We start from the raw sequence: 14,233 nt of genomic DNA, 5'->3' as shown, positions 1-14,233 counted from the left end.
CTAATCCCACTGGATAAAAGCCATAACCCAGTCTCTTTCTACCCTCTCCAAGTGTGCTATGATGACAGAGATCAGGAGAACAAATTACACAACAGGACCTGAGAGATAGATGGTTTGAACAGTAGGTAGGGAAAGGGCCAAAAATCATCAAAATATATCAGATACACACAATACACAAGAACATTAAAACCCGAAAGAGAATACTGATTTAATCCTAAAAAATCTGTTAACATACTAACCACAAACGTCTGCAAGCAATCAATCATTTTGTTTGTGTAGCCCTGGTCTTAATATGTTATTGTCAATAAAACCACTTTTTTCCAGCTTCATTGGCAGTCTTTGCTAAATAATTACCCTGTTTTGACCAAGATTTATTAGTAGTGTATTGTTAAAAATATTTAATAAATATACTTTTCTCAAGTATATTTTACTCTCAAGAGTAAACATGACTGCTTGGATAAGTGAGTGTATTAAGTGGTGTGCCCCTTAGCGTATTATATTTTATTTTATTTTAAATTTGTTAACCAGGGTAGATTACTGATATCATTGGGCCTGTTTCAGTCTCAGCCCAAAAGTAAACACAAACATGGCAGTATAATGAATGACAAAATGCAAACTATACATGTATTATATATAAAGTGAATATCCGACTATATCACCATATCATCATAGCAAAATATACACATGTATTATATACAAAGTGAATATCCGACTATATCACCATATTGTCATAGCAAAATATGCACATGTATTATATACAAAGTGAATATCCGACTATATCACCATATTGTCATAGTAAAATATACACATGCATTATATACAAAGTGAATATCCAACTATATCACCATATCATCATAGCAAAATATACACATGTATTATATACAAAGTGAATATCCGACTATATCACCATATTGTCATAGCAAAATATACACATGTATTATATACAAAGTGAATATCCGACTATATCACCATATTGTCATAGCAAAATATACACATGTATTATATACAAAGTGAATATCTGACTATATCACCATATCGGCATAGCAAAATATATACATGTATTATATACAAAATGAATATCCGACTATATCACCATATATTCATAGCAAAATATATACATGTATTATATACAAAGTGAATATCCGACTATATCACCATATATTCATAGCAAAATATATACATGTATTATATATAAAGTGAATATCCAACTATATCACCATATCATCATAGCAAAATATATACATGTATTATATACAAAGTGAATATCCGACTATATCACCATATATTCATAGCAAAATATATGCATGTATTATATACAAAGTGAATATCCGACTATATCACCATATATTCGTAGCAAAATATATGCATGTATTATATACAAAGTGAATATCCGACTATATCACCATATATTCGTAGCAAAATATATGCATGTATTATATACAAAGTGAATATCCGACTATATCACCATATATTCATAGCAAAATATATGCATGTATTATATACAAAGTGAATATCCGACTATATCACCATATATTCATAGCAAAATATATGCATGTATTATATACAAAGTGAATATCCGACTATATCACCATATATTCGTAGCAAAATATATGCATGTATTATATACAAAGTGAATATCCGACTATATCACCATATATTCGTAGCAAAATATATACATGTATTATATACAAAGTGAATATCCGACTATATCACCATATATTCGTAGCAAAATATATGCATGTATTATATACAAAGTGAATATCCGACTATATCACCATATATTCGTAGCAAAATATATGCATGTATTATATACAAAGTGAATATCCGACTATATCACCATATATTCATAGCAAAATATATACATGTATTATATACAAAGTGAATATCCAACTATATCACCATATCGTCATAGCAAAATATACAAATGTATTATATACAAAATGAATATCCGACTATATCACCATATATTCATAGCAAAATATATACATGTATTATATACAAAGTGAATATCCGCCTTTATCACCATATATTCGTAGCAAAATATATACCTGTATTATATAAAAGTGAATATCTGACTATATCACCATATCGTCATAGCAAAATATATACATGTATTATATACAAAGTAAATATCCGGCTATATCACCATATCATCATAGCAACATATACACATGTATTACATACAAAATGAATATCTGACTATATCACCATATATTCGTAGCAAAATATATGCATGTATTATATACAAAGTGAATATCCACCTATATCACCATATATTCGTAGCAAAATATATACATGTATTATATACAAAGTGAATATCCGACTATATCACCATATATTCGTAGCAAAATATATGCATGTATTATATACAAAGTGAATATCCGACTATATCACCATATATTCGTAGCAAAATATATGCATGTATTATATACAAAGTGAATATCCGACTATATCACCATATATTCGTAGCAAAATATATGCATGTATTATATACAAAGTGAATATCCGACTATATCACCATATATTCATAGCAAAATATATGCATGTATTATATACAAAGTGAATATCCAACTATATCACCATATATTCGTAGCAAAATATATGCATGTATTATATACAAAGTGAATATCCGACTATATCACCATATATTCGTAGCAAAATATATGCATGTATTATATACAAAGTGAATATCCGACTATATCACCATATATTCGTAGCAAAATATATGCATGTATTATATACAAAGTGAATATCCGACTATATCACCATATATTCTTAGCAAAATATATATACATGTATTATATACAAAGTGAATATCCGACTATATCACCATATATTCGTAGCAAAATATATGCATGTATTATATACAAAGTGAATATCCGACTATATCACCATATATTCGTAGCAAAATATATGCATGTATTATATACACAGTGAATATCCGACTATATCACCATATATTCGTAGCAAAATATACACATGTATTATATACAAAGTGAATATCCGACTATATCACCATATATTTGGAGCAAAATATATGCATGTATTATATACAAAGTGAATATCCGACTATATCACCATATATTCGTAGCAAAATATATGCATGTATTATATACAAAGTGAATATCCGACTATATCACCATATATTCGTAGTATAGCAGTCATGCCAGTAACTCTGTAATCCGCCTTCTCCTGTCCTAACAGAAAGTTCCTGTCAACATAGCATTTGATTAGTCATCTACCCAGAAAGGAAGTGTAAAAAATAAATTCCAGGAAAATCATAGAGGGATAAGTAGGCTACACTAAGAATTTAATGTTTGAGTTTTTCCCCTCATCACCTCTTCAGAAATCCATGCTTCAGGAGTCACTCTGAAAAGGCTTTTGAATATCAAAGAATAGAACATCAAACAGGAACCAATAAAGAAGAAAAGAAATGAAGCAGAAATCTAATTTATTCAGAGCAACTGGACCCAGGGCACTTTTCAAAGCATACGCTTCATGCAGGGTGGGCTATAATGCTGAAATGACACCTTCCCTGTCTTGATTAAATAGACTTTGGCTACTTTCATATAAAGCTGCAATTTTCTGCCAAATGAGCTTACATTCAGCCTCTCTGCACAAAACAGCTCTAAAATACAGACGCAGTGCACGGAAGAATTGTTAGCTTTAGGTTACAGGACACTCAGCTCAGGATGTAAAAGTACAAGCCAAAGGTTTTTTTTATTAATGTCATTGGACAAAGAAGTCAGTTTCTATCAGAGAATTGCAAAAAAAAATGTGCTTCTTAACCATGACATTTAATGATTCAAGCCTCAGGTATTTTATTTTTCTTCTAAATGTGCATTTTTTTCCTGCAAGTGTAAACCTGAAATATGCTTTCAAGAGCACGTTGTTTTTATGTGAAACATGTATAGTTTTAAAAATGTTCTCTATAAGCTGGTCATATGGTCTATCCTTTTTGTGTAGATGAATGCATCCGCCCCATACATAAAGTCTGTTCAATTTATTCCGAATAAGCAGTAGCCTTCAACACATGCACGTTTAATAATTACTCAGATTACTGCTTCTTCCCACACAAAATCTTTCTTCCTACATAATACACCTGGACATAATTGTAAGTTCACTTTGCTACCCTAGCTAAAACATTTCAAGAAATGATTGAATATCCCGCCATGAATATTTCCATACCTAAACATTTCATAGACATACATTTTTGTACTGCTTCAACTTTCACAAGCCTGCTGAAGCATTATATGCCCAACAATGTAGATGTCAAGAGCCAACCTACAACACAAGAGTTGTTAATGCAGCAGCAATATGAAGCATTTCAGCTGTCATTCTCGGAGTGAAGTGTATCAGTACTGCTAGCTGTGTAGCTTCTGGGGCAGAAAGGCTGACAATCAAAACACTGAAATTGGGGGAATGAACACAAATGGACTTGGAGAAAACACAGCTAAGTACTTTCATTTTTTATTTCATGGCTCCTTCCTCCTCTTCTTCTATCTGGTTTGTTATTACTTCAGACTAGTTGCATGTACAGAGAGTCTAGAACCCCCTCTTACCAGAACATTATACATTTTTTTCACTAAGAAGCAATAAAGTAATCTTTCATTTAAAGGCTGTGCCCATTTCTGAAGAGGGTTTTATTTTCCTACACTTATTAGTTCTACCAGAGTGGATGCCAGGGGTTATCTTCTGTATGACATTGAAAACCACTGAAGTGATGAGATGGGGTCTCATTTACATGATAGGGCAGGAGACCATTTGAACCTTGCTGCTGGAATTTTTCTTTAATAGGTTAGGAGATGACTTATCAGATAAAGAAATGTTCTTCTCTCTCCTTCCTTTGTCTATGTCGGGTCATTAAGACTTTGTGAACACCGAATATGTGTTTGCATTATCAATAGATCGCCAATTCAAGTACTCACATCTGATATTAGGAAGATCAGAAGGATGTGGCTTTTACCCCCACACCAGGCATTAAGTGCCATATTCCAATATGGAAACAGTGGGGCTGCACTAAAGAGAGGGAGATGAACTGCTCAGATGCCATTCTTTGGACGGGGTATTAAATTCATGCTCTATTTATCTGAGTTGATGGCAATTCAGATGGATATGAAACACTGTAGTTCTTTTTAATTGAAAATGCATTTAAAGACAGTAAAAGCAAATATAACCATTAATGGATTATTCTCATAATTCAATATGCAAACATTTCATATTTCTGGGCAGACAAGAAACCAGAAATGTCAGCATCTTTCTGCCCCTTGTGGTATATTTTTCCTTATTATCTTGTTTTTGCAAATCATCTATCCGCACTTCTTTTTTCGGATCATATGAATACTCTTAGTAGATTATATAAATACTCCTGGTATCGATATTTTGTTACAAGTGGCACTACTGCCAGGGCATTTTTTGTAACACCACATGTTCATTAACCACCCAATCATTATACAATACACAAATTTGCCAAACAGCATTTTAAATAACTGAATTAAAAACTGATGTGATTTTTTTTCTAAATGCCTCCTTTAAATGCATCCTCTCTACTTCTGTATTATATTTTAGATGATGTTTATTTTCAACTGTTTCACAACCCATCAACCAGTTTGTAGCACACATACATGGGAATTATTCTCTCATTTGTCATTTTTAAAATACTATTCCTTTGGTCCATTAAACCACATATGACTTTCATTGAAGACACTACAATCAGGGGCCATTTCATTGTGGAAATACTACTGATTACAGTTTCACCAAGCTTTGCTGTTGTGTTAATGTTGAGATTGATAAGCTTTGGTGGCAAGGTTCTGTTACTCAGGGGAGACCTATGCTGATATACTGAATTTGAAGGATTAACACAGAAAGTTTGCTGGGTTTCTGTGTTATTGTCTCAGCATATCAAACCTGGCTATGACTTAGAGAATATGTAAATATTGTTCTGTTTGCCCCATAACCTTTCCCTGTATATATAATATGTAATATATATATATATATATATAGATGTAGTGTGTGTATATATGTATATATGTATGTATATATATATATATATATATATATATATATACACACACACACACACACACACACACACACACACACACACACACACACATATATATATATATATATATATATATATATATGTAAGCTATGTATCCACCAACGCCCAACAAGATATATGAAACCAACACAGCCCAAGATGGATGAGGAATGGATTAAAATGATCCAAAAGCAAAGTCCAATTGCGAAAAGATGGTAAAAATGGTAAAAAGCTTTGATACAAAAAGCGTTTATTAGAAATAAAACGTTAGCGCTATCGCGGTAACTCGCTTCATCAGACGTTATACAATCAAAAATAGCACATCACATATATAGTCCTACTAAAACATTTGAAAAATGTCATTTCCTAATGCTTAATAAAATTACATCAGTTCCTGTGAAATGAAGTCCTATAACCACAACATGTTGATGGCCCTTAAAACATTAAAATTTGAAATTCATGACAATGCTACAGCTCAACACAGAATCAGAACAATATCAAAAACAAATGTGTATATAAAAAAATATATATATAAAAAATATATATAAAAAATGTATATGAAAATACACAAAATGTTAAACTAAATTGTCAATGCCCTTATATGACAAAATAACCTAAGCCTAAGGGCTAAAATATCTATACTAAATATCCCAAGTTTATTCCCAAAAAAAACAGATGTTATTAGATCTTAGCAACTCATCTGATGGGTCTGGCTTTTAAGACCGGCTTAAGTGACACACACTCATTGAGCCCTCTCCCACGGTGCGCCGCTAATCTCATAATCCATTCGGTTACAGATAATTCAGTGGAGTTAACTATATCCCCACCCCGAAACCTAATGGGCTGTACCTGTAATGCTTGAAATAGTGTGTGTCACTTAAGCCGGGATTGGAGTCAAAAATTAAAGTGGGTGAGGTCCTCGCTGATAATTTCTGCTTGATCAGAGGAACCAGGCAGGGGTATCTTCTTTCCCCTTTATTATTTGCATTATATTTAGAACCATTGGCAAAGAAAATAAGAGACTCAGAAATTCAAGGATATAATTGGTATGGTAGTCAAGGAAAGCTGGCTTTATTTGCAGATGATATTATTTTGTACCTGACAAGAACCAGAAAAGGACATTAAAGTGTTGTGGAACATTTTAAGACAGTTTCAGATTTTCTCAGGATACAAAATTAATGAAGCTAAAACAAAGGCAAAAGTGGTCAGTTATGTACCCACACATGAACTGGTTCAAGAATACCCATATTTATGAGCACATGATAAAATGAAACATTTAGGAGTATGGACCAAAAAGAATTCTAGTGTGACAGCTAAGGATATGTGGGAAGAGACTAAAGATAATACAAAAACTGAGAAAATGGAAGCTTTGTTTTATGGATATGGATAGTAAGATACAAGCAGTTAGAATGTTTTTAGCCCCTTTAGTCTTATGCAAAGATCAGGCATATTTTTATCAACCGGAGGAGAAGCTTTGTGGGCAGCAATTAATAAAGAGCTGAAGGACTTTATCTGGGAGGGAAAGCCAGCAAGAGTCAAGTAAGATAAAATGATTATTCCAGTAGAACAGGATAGATTAGGATTACCCAATTTGACGTGGTATTTCAGAGCTACACAGTTAAGACTCCTAGACATAACACAAGCAGAAAACTGTGATTCAAAGTGGAAAGGGGTGAAGATGAAACACAGGAGACTCTCAAGAAACAAGGAGAGACTGAAATTTTGGATGCAGGCCTTTAAGGATAATAACAATAATCATGCAGAATATCATATCCATAAAGTAGCAGAAAGTATTCTAAGAACTAAACCAACATGGGAATAAAGAACGAAGATTCTGCCGACAGGGATGACTGCAATTAGGGATACAGACAATAGGCAAGAGGGGAACAGAATTTATTGGAGAAAATTGGCAAAGGAACTAAGGTATTAGGACCAAATAACTAGAGATGGAAAGATGATAGAATGGGAAGATGCCAAAAATGTATTTTGGACTGCAGGTTAGAGATTGCCTTCCCTATCAGGGATTGATATCAGAGTATAGGCAAAGAGAAAGAAATAGGGTGGGTCCTAAACAAAAGACCAGCACTGGTAGAGTTTTTAATAGAATCTAGAACAGAAGCTGCCATTACAAAAGGAATAATAAGAAGAGCATATACTATATTGCACGATAACTATAAGAATCAATCAGAGCAGGTTAGAAAGGATTGGGCAGAGAGATTGGATAAGCAATTCACAAAGAAACAATGGGAGGATATATGTGTGTCTACCAAATATGCAACAAAATCTAGAAGCTTTAATATTTTTGCCTGGAAATGATTACATATATATTTTTATGCCCCAAGTAGACTCCAGAGAATTTTTCCTCAGATAAACAGTAAATGTTGGAGGTCTGAAGGGGAAGAAAGCTGTAACTGGCACATATTTTCATGGTGTGCAGTGAGTTGGTGGACGTTAAGGATTTCCTGTGGGATGCACTGCTGGAGATGCTGGGTGGGCAGATTGGTCTGACGAAGGAGATGATTTTTCTCAGCTATGATACAGAATCAGAATTGCCTAGACATGGTAAGGTCTTGCTGTGTCGAATAATGGTGCCTGCCAAAAAAGCAATTACTGGAAAATGGAAATCAAAATCTAAACCAACAATACTGGAAGTGGTGAATATAGTATTAGAGACAAAACAACTGGAAGTGAGTTATTCAGAAAAGGGTAGAAGCAAACTACATAGGAACAAGTGGGAATTGTGAGAACAATACATATGAGGGAGAAATGATGCCTAAAAGGCAGCAGGACTTAAATGAGCTGTGTAATGTTTGAGTGAGAAAGATTGTGTAGATTATAAGTGATGTATAATGTTTGCAAGAGAAAGATTGTGTAGATTATAATTGATATATAATGTTTGCAACCGGGAGTGTGTCAGTATGGTTTGGGATGCAAAATGCTTGCAACTAGGATTGCGTTGGCATGGTTTGTTTTCATTTATATAAATGTATGATTGCCTGTGTAGTAAGTGATGGTTTAGTGAAGATGTTTCTTGTTTAAAAAAAGCAGGAATTGAATAACTTACGTAATATTGCTTAGGTTATATGATATATATAGCAATATATGTGAAGCATAATGTTTTTTATGTTAATATAGCTTGATTACTTTTATATGAATGTAAATTTGGCTATGCCACAAGTAATAATTCAGTAAAGGTGTTTGAAAAAAAGCCTAATCATTCCTGCCTGAACCCAATAATAAAAAAAAAAAAAAAAAAAAAAACACCAGTCTAAGACAGGCAAAAGTTGTCTTCCTGAAGGGATTAGAAAGCTTTGGAATGTTGGTAAAGCCTTCCATTTCTTGGCTAGCAAGCATAGTGCAGGGCCCACTATGTCAGCCATATTGCGAGTGTCTTATCCTACCACCCATGATTCTTTGCTAGACTACCAGGCACTCCTTGGAAGGGTTTGCATTCCCATTTCCCTGTACGTATGAAGTATGCCTCTAGACCTTTCTCCCACATGGCATTCTTGTTGCAGAACTAATTTCTTGCTCACCTTTATTCCTATCCCTCCGTAGGTAATTCTTCCATTACAGCTGCTAACTGATGCTGGCTTGACTGAGGCATAATTAGGATTTATCCTTGTATGCCAAAGATGTGGTAGGCCACAGATTTATTGAGTCTTTTAATCACGCTATATTTTCCATAACATTTTTAAAAGTCTGTTTTGATCTAGTAATAAAATATGACATTAAGTTCATAGTTCAATGTCCTTTTGTATGACTCTAAGAGAAATTACTGACTTCTGAAGTTAGAGTCATCCTAGGTTTTCCTGTGAAAACAAAGTTTGCCAACCATTAACCCACTGAAGAGGACTTTTCTGTGCTGCAACATTGCCTCTGATGTTACCTACCACACACACACACACACACACACACACACACACACACACACACACACACACACACACACACTTCTTTCTTTAATTATACTGACTGCCTAAAAAGCAATTACTACAAAACAGAAATCAAAAATAATGGAAGTTTGTATATTGCAATATTGCAAAGGAGATAAATGAAATGTCAGTGGGATATTTATAAAAGGGAAGGATCAGATTTCACAGAAAGAAAGTGAATTTGTAGGAACAATACATGCAAGAGAATGCTCAGGAGGAGGAGGTGAGTTTTAAGGAAAGGCAGGAACTCAGCATTCCATTTAATGCTGGACTGAAGGAAACTGTTAAAATAGAACATATATGTATAGATGTATTATACTGCATTGCAATAATAATCAACATTATTATTACAGTTTGTTTTCTCATGTTACAAGTTAAAATGTGATAATTTAATACATATTCATAAAAAAGACAGAGTTTAAGTGGAATGTTTTTGTGCATCTTCTCTTATTGGGTCTGCAGTATGGCATTCCCTATGTAAAGCAATCCTAGTCTCAAAATAATGGGAGCCTTTGTTGTATATATATTCATCTAAAAAAAAGTAGTCAGTTATTGAGTCCTTCTCATTGTGCTGGTAGCCAAAAGCCTCTTGCTTATTCCCACACATCCCAGTGAAGGCAAGCCAAGTGCCCTCCATCTTATCCCTGTCTACTCAGCCTGGGATAAGTCTAGAAGTAGCAGAACCCCCAAATCCAAAAGTAACAGGAGTTGGAGTTTCCTCTTGACTTCAACACATACACATTAGCAGTGACAGGATCTTCCTATCCTGTTAATGTTTTGCACCCCCTCCAAACACACAGTGAGTGACCAGTTTTTTTACAAAACTGGAAGAAGAGTGATTGGTAACCCATCAAAGCAGTGTTTCCAGCCTGTTTTAAGACAGTAAAGCCCCAACTTCACCCCTGAGCCTCAGGCTTCACTGTCCAGTCCCTGTCATTTTGTGACATAAGCCTACTATGGTGTTCCAGACAACTAACATAATTTTAAAATTGTATATTGTTAAATTGTCTATCACTCACACCTCACCAGCAGCAAAATTCTACGCAGCTGGGTCATGACAACACACTAATCATGTCTCACAACAGCTCATTGGGCGGATGATTGCCTTTCCCCAAGTCCCCAGATACTATCCACTTTGATATTAATATGAATAACTCAGACGAAGTCCCTGCACTACTGATAGGGACTCTCTTGGATATCAATCTCTGTCTGCTATATTACAGGTGAACCTAAAACTGCTGTCTCATCTGTCATCAGACACGGAAAGCTTCCAAAGGATGTCAGCAGAGTGTGCGAATAACTGAAGGTAATTATTTATTTATTTTATTTTCATTTTTTTTTTTTTTACCAGGTAATTCAGCTGGTCAGTTGACCGTTTTCAGAATAAAATATTAAAGAAGATGTTCAGTATAAACAATTCATTTATATATTGATTATATGCAAGAGTTCAAACTAGATATAAACAGATCGAATACATTTTACAGGAAAAGTTACAGTAGTGAGTCGATTATCTGAAGTAATTAGGACTTAGGATAGTTTGGATGATCAAACTGTTTGGATTAATAAAACATATAATTGAACAGGATAAAAAAAAGTCTAAAATCTTGTTTTTTCTGCACTTAGGGAATATACTTTTCAACCATTCAGTGATTCCAGTGGACAATAAAGAATATTTTTCACACAAGTGTGGGCTACAAGCTTATAAAACACACACAAGTGAATATGTATAATGGTTTCATATTCAGGCTTTATGATTTCTCCTATCCAAAAACTTTGGAAGGCTGGATTTGGATAATTGATGTTTCAGATAATTGACTCTCTACTGTACTAGTTGTTCAGTTCATCGAGAGATCATGATTAATGGCCATTACATACAAGGTGGTTAATATAAACATCGCACTGCATACAATACATACATTTCTGTGTGTGCACACTTTTATATGGTCCGAAGAAATGCTATGCACTGCATTGTGGGTAAAAAGTTAAAGTTTATATTAAGAGAATTTAGTTAGCCTGTATTTCTGAATAAAGATCATTTAAATTCTTTATAAAGCAGTCCTTTCAGAAATTTCTTAAACATGTCAAGGGTATTGTCAACCTTTACTCTATTTGGTAAGATGGCTTATTCTGGAAAAGACTTCTTCACCAATTGCTTGCTTAAGTCTTGGTCTGGTGAGTATGAGGATATCATATTGGATACTTTTAAGTGAGTAGTTTTCATCTCTTAGAGGGAGTTTTTTTTTCCCCCCAGGTGGTGGGCAATAACCCATTTGAAGAATTTTAAATACTAGTGTACATAATACAGGGGTACAGTGATGTGAATTCTAGCAGGTGAAGAGATTAAACCAACAGATTTTTAATTCTGTTGCATGTAGTTTCTGACAATTGTATGCCGAGTCCATACTTAGTACAGGAAGGGCACATTTCGGTTTTGGAATTAGAACATTTTTGGATATGGGCCGGTCTTATGAGACATTGGAGATAGAGGGTGGGATATGTGATAACACATTTTAAGTTGGTAAAGAACCTTAGAGGTTATGTTGTCAGTACTGGTGGAGAAGTTAAGATAAGTGTCAAGTATTTTGCTCCTTTATATTTGGAATATTTCCATTTAAGTCCTGAATCAGCATGTCAGGTCTGGTAGAAAGCTTCTTGAGACTTTAGACTAACATTACATTAGTTTTAGTAGAGTTAACCAAGAGTCTGTTTGACTAGATATTTGCAATGATCGGAGGATGTTGCTTGCAGATTAGTTTGCAGGGTTTAATGAGTTTTGCCGGATTCCAGCAACAGACTGTCACCTATGCACATTATGATATTGTACTGATAGAGGTCCAGAACAAAAGATCCTTGAGGGACACCTGTATTAAGTGTTTCTTTCCCAGAGAAGGTATCATTAAATACAATCTGGAAACTTCCAAGATAATTTCTGAAACAAAAAAAAACTTGTGTTGTCTCCAGTATTGATTGTTTTTAAGTTTTTATACATGTAGAGTGTGGTTTACTGTCTCAAATGCCCTTGTTAGAGCAACAAAAATACCTGAATAGATAAGTATATATATATATATATATATATATATATATAGGTCTACTACTCACCGAAATTACAGTTCTTCAAATTCCAAACATTCAAATTCACTTTAGTGAACTGCCATTCTGTCGCGAGCACTGACTACCAAACTCCATTCCTGGGAAATGAACTACTTGGCAACCACGGAAAAAAAAAACTGAATGGAAAGAAATTAAACCCACCCAAGTGGGAGACTTTGCCCCCCCCAGTTAAATATACCAACTCCAAGATCACTGGAGAAAAGGGCAAAGTTCACCCTGGTGGCCAAGTGGCCAGGTGGTTCATTTCCAAGGGAAAGGAGTTTGGTAGTCCATAAAGAAGATATATATATATATATATATATATATATATATATATATATATATATATATATATATATATATATATATATATATATATAGGTCTAGGACTATTGCACAAAGCTGCAGTAGCCGAACCTAACATCACCGAACACATTTTAACGACAGCGCTTTTACCGAAAAAGCACTTTCGTTAAAATGTGTAAAAAAAATGAAAAGAAAAAGAAAAGAAAAAAGCATTTATGCAGGGGGGCTATGCCCCCATGCACCCCCCACACCCCACACTTTAATATTCTCACTCCCAGTCTGAGGAAAGTTGGATGGAGTTTAGTAAAGCTGTACTCAGATGAACTTAGTTTTCATATCAGGGATTTAATATCCTTAAGTGATATTGTGGAGCAGTGGAAGGTAACAGCATAATCTACCAGAGAACAAGGGTAAGTGTGGATTTGGGAGCTTTCTAATGTAACATGAGTGAAAGGGGAGGAAAGGGGTCTGTAATCTGATTTATTATGGTGAGGAGGACATTTCTGTAGTCATTGGGAAAGTTAGAATGGCTATTTAGGTTTTTGTTAGGTATGCTGGAAGTGGAATCAGTAATAACATAGATTCATAGATTGTTACTAGGCTAACAATCCAGGGAATCTTTCTAAGCCTAGCCAAGTTTTCCTGAAAGAATAATGATGTCCTGTATCCAAATAGGACTGAGGGCCAGGCATTTATAAGCTGCCTTTGTCCATAAGGGACATGGGTGCCAGGCCCAGTGTAAATGTCCTATTCCCCATCCAGTAGTCTAGGTTGTGCTTAAACTGGGTAATAGACAAACACACCTTCACATGGATGGGAAGCCTGTTCCATAGAAGGGGCAGTCTCTGGGATACATATC

Source organism: Protopterus annectens, chromosome 2.part0 (assembly GCF_019279795.1).
Source record: "Protopterus annectens isolate FY-2018-M chromosome 2.part0, PAN1.0, whole genome shotgun sequence".
Classification (NCBI taxonomy): domain Eukaryota; kingdom Metazoa; phylum Chordata; order Ceratodontiformes; family Protopteridae; genus Protopterus; species Protopterus annectens.
This window is presented reverse-complemented; position numbering follows the sequence as displayed.